This window comes from Apium graveolens, chromosome 10, assembly GCF_009905375.1.
Source record: "Apium graveolens cultivar Ventura chromosome 10, ASM990537v1, whole genome shotgun sequence".
NCBI classification, from domain to species: domain Eukaryota; kingdom Viridiplantae; phylum Streptophyta; class Magnoliopsida; order Apiales; family Apiaceae; genus Apium; species Apium graveolens.
The window spans coordinates 143,276,937-143,280,938 of record NC_133656.1 but is presented as its reverse complement, the minus strand read 5'-3'; the positions used below and the strand labels follow the sequence as shown (position 1 = coordinate 143,280,938).

Below are 4,002 nucleotides of genomic sequence, written 5' to 3'. Positions count from 1 at the left end.
TAGTTTAGTTATTATTTCTTGTGTTTGTTTATCATGATTTCATATGAACCCATGATGGCGATAAGTTCTATTATGGGCTAATCGTGATCATGGGGTTGCAACGGATTTATTATGGAATTCTTTAGTTAATTGTTTAATACTTTAGTGTGTGATGATTGCTTGATATCTAGTATTGGTTGTGCGTATTCGTCTTATGTGCGTCGCAAACATATAAGATAGGGTGTTAATCTCTTGTGAAGCGACGGTGGATCTTGAGATTTAGAACTTGCCATGCTAGCATAGGTTCATGAACATTGTGCATGATTAGTGGGTAACTCTAACAGTTTTATTTGCCCTATATAATCAAAAAGGAATAACTTGTGCTTAAATCGTTGTGTTGTCAATTTCTATAGACATATAGGAACTCAACATAATTGATGACTATTCGACTTCTATCTTAATTGTGGATGCTTGGTAGAATGATATTAGTACAATGAAAGTTGGCTTTTATCAGTTTCGTGTTATTCGATTAATATCATCACTGTCACATGCTAAAGGTAATAACAATGGCTATAGAAGGAAGTAATAATGAAGTTGTGATCTCATTAGTGTTTTATTATTGATAATTTGAAGTGTTAGTTAAGTGGTTAATTAAGTAGTTAATTATAGTTAATATTTAATCAACAATTTTAAGTGTTATTATCTTAACATTGAGAAGTAATCATACATTGGTGAGTGAGTTTAATTAGACAATAATTTAGTCTGAGTCTCTGAGGGAACGAACTAGGAAATATTCTATATTACTTGCGAACGCGTATACTTGCGTGAATATTAGCGCGTGTTTTCGCCCTAACAAGTTTTTGGCGCCGCTGCCGGGGACTCGGCGTATTTGTTTAGTTTATGTACTTACCATCATTGGTCATTAGGACTCAGTGATTAGGACGTAGTAGTTACTTATTTTTTTTCTGGTTGTGTTTCAGGTACTTTAGAAAGCGTTTATGCAAACTCGTTCTCGTGCTCGCAAGAGGACTTTAGATACAGCTGAGGAGACAGACGAAGTTCTTGATATTCCGGAGAAGTTAGATTTTGAGGATTCGGATTCAGGAACTGAACAGAAAGAACCAGTAAACATGGGAGATCGTATTGTTCAAGCTGATCCAGCTCTTATAGATTTTTCTCGGCCTAAAATTGATGACATTCAGTCAAGCATCCTTCATCCGGCTATTCAAGCTAACACCTTTGAAATCAAGCCGGGCACTATTCAGATGGTGCAGAATTCTATTTCTTTTGGAGGAGCAGCAACTGAAGACCCCAACATGCACATAAGGAATTTTGTCGAGATCTGCAGCACTTTTAAGTATAATGGCGTGACTGATGAGGCTATCAAGTTGAGGCTTTTCCCATTCTCACTAAGGGACAAGGATAAAGACTGGTTACATTCTGAACCAGCTGGGTCCATCACTACGTGGCAAGATCTTGCGCAAAAGTTTCTGGTGAAGTTTTATCCGATGGCAAAGACTGCTGCTATGAGGAGTGCTCTTACTCAGTTTGCGCAGCAACCTACAGAATCTATGTGCGAGGCTTGGGAACGCTACAAGGAAATGTTGAGAAAATATCCACATCATGGAATGCCGGATTGGGTGGTGATCACTGGTTTCTATAATGGTTTGGGGGCCCAATCTCGGCCCATGCTCGATGCAGCAGCGGGAGGCGCCTTATGGGCTAAAAGCTATACTGAGGCGTATAATCTTATCGAGACGATGGCTGCAAATGAGCATCAAAACCCAACTCAGAGGATGACGTCAGGCAAGGTAGCAGGTATTCTGGAAGTTGATGCAGCCACCGCTATTGCAGCCCAGCTCCAAGCGCTATCAATGAAGGTTGATTCTCTGGCTACGTATGGAGTTAATCAAATAGCTATGGTTTGTGAGCTTTGTGCGGGTTCTCATGCTACGGATCAGTGTTCTCTTGTAAACGAATATGTTCAGTATGTGAATAATTATCAGCGACAACAGCAGCCTGTGCCAGCGACCTATCATCCTAACAACATAAATCATCCAAATTTCAGCTGGGGGAATAATCAGAATGCTATTCAGCCACCATATCAGCAAGGAGTGAGTAAACAGTTTAACCCACCTGGATTCCAGCAACCACAGCAGTATGCTACAAGGCAATCATATCCTCAACAGGGAAGTGCAGCTGCACCTACTAGTGCTGATTTTGAGGAACTTAAGCTGTTGTTCAAGAGTCAGGCGGTTTCTATCAAGACCTTGGAAAATCAAATTGGTCAATTAGCCAATGCAGTGCTCAATCGTCAACCTGGCACTCTTCCCAGTGACACGGAAGTACCAGGCAGGAAGGAAGCTAAAGAGCAAGTCAAGGCTATTACCTTAAGGTCTGAAAAAGTAGCTGATACTGAAAAGGCAAAAGAAGTAGAAGCTGAAATTAGAGGTGAAGAATCTAAGCAAAAGGAGAAAGCGGCGGAACCAAGGAAGACTACTGTTGAACACACTCTGCCTGAGGCTAATATAGGGGAGAAACAGCTCTATCCTCCACCACCTTTTCCTAAGAGATTGCAGCAACAAAAGCTGGATAGACAGTTCGGGAAGTTTCTGGAGGTGTTCAAGAAACTTCACATCAATATACCTTTCGCTGAGGCTCTGGAACAAATGCCTAGTTATGCAAAGTTTATGAAGACTATTCTTTCAAGGAAGGTGAAACTGGATGACCTTGAAACCGTTGCTCTCACGGAAGAATGCAGCGCTGTTCTGCAACAAAAGTTACCACCAAAACTGAAAGATCCAGGAAGCTTCACCATTCCTTGCATAATTGGCAATCTGACGTTTGACAAGTGCCTTTGTGATTTGGGAGCAAGCATTAATCTGATGCCGTTGTCGATCTTTAAAAAACTGGATCTGCCTGATCCAAAACCCACGTACATGTCACTACAATTGGCTGACCGTTCCATTACTTACCCAAGGGGCATAGTTGAGGATGTGCTCGTCAAAGTGGATAAGCTCTTCTTTCCAGCAGATTTTGTTATTCTGGATTTTGAGGAAGATAAGAAGATTCCCATAATCTTGGGGAGGCCTTTCTTGGCTACTGGCCGTACCTTGATAGATGTGCAAAAAGGGGAACTTACTATGCGGGTCCAAGATCAGGATGTGACCTTCAACGTATTCAAGGCAATGAAATTCCCTACAGAAGATGAGGAGTGCTTAAAAGTGGATGTGATTGATTCTGCGGTTACTTCGGAACTCGATCACATGCTAATGTCTGATGCATTGGAAAAGGCCTTAGTGGGGGATTTTGACAGTGATGATGAAGACAGCAACGAGCAATTACAATATCTGAATGCTTCTCCCTGGAAGCGAAAGCTGGACATACCATTTGAATCTCTTGGTACTTCTGACCTCAAGAACGCTGAAGGGAAGCTCAAACCATCAATAGAGGAAGCACCTACCTTGGAGCTCAAGCCATTATCTGAACACTTGAGGTATGCTTTTTTAGGTGATTCATCTACGTTACCTGTTATTATTTCATCTGACCTTTCAGGTAGTGAGGAAGACAAGCTCTTAAGGATTTTGAGAGAATTCAAATCAGCTATAGGATGGACCATAGCAGACATCAAGGGGATAAGTCCTTCATATTGTATGCATAAAATTCTGCTAGAGGAAGGTAGTAAGCCAACTGTGGAACAGCAGCGAAGACTGAATCCCATCATGAAGGAGGTGGTGAAGAAAGAAATTCTGAAATGGCTAGATGCAGACATCATTTATCCTATTTCTGACAGCTCGTGGGTGAGCCCCGTACAATGTGTACCTAAGAAGGGAGGTATCACTGTGGTCGCAAATGAAAAGAATGAGCTCATCCCTACTCGAACAGTTACAGGATGGAGAGTATGCATGGATTATAGAAAATTGAACAAAGCCACAAGGAAGGATCACTTCCCTCTTCTATTTATTGATCAGATGCTTGACAGATTGGCGGGACATGAGTATTTTTGGCTTCTGGATGGTTATT

At 41.4% G+C, this 4,002-nt stretch overlaps 1 non-coding gene across 1 annotated transcript; it reads right to left on the bottom strand.

Annotated features, from left to right (window-relative positions):
- Positions 1 to 1,502: 1,502 nt before the first annotated feature.
- On the bottom strand, positions 1,503 to 1,609 carry LOC141694344 (small nucleolar RNA R71). The gene has a single exon (XR_012563659.1). It is a non-coding gene; the product is annotated as a small nucleolar RNA R71 (small nucleolar RNA).
- Between the last annotated feature and the right edge of the window lie 2,393 nt (positions 1,610 to 4,002).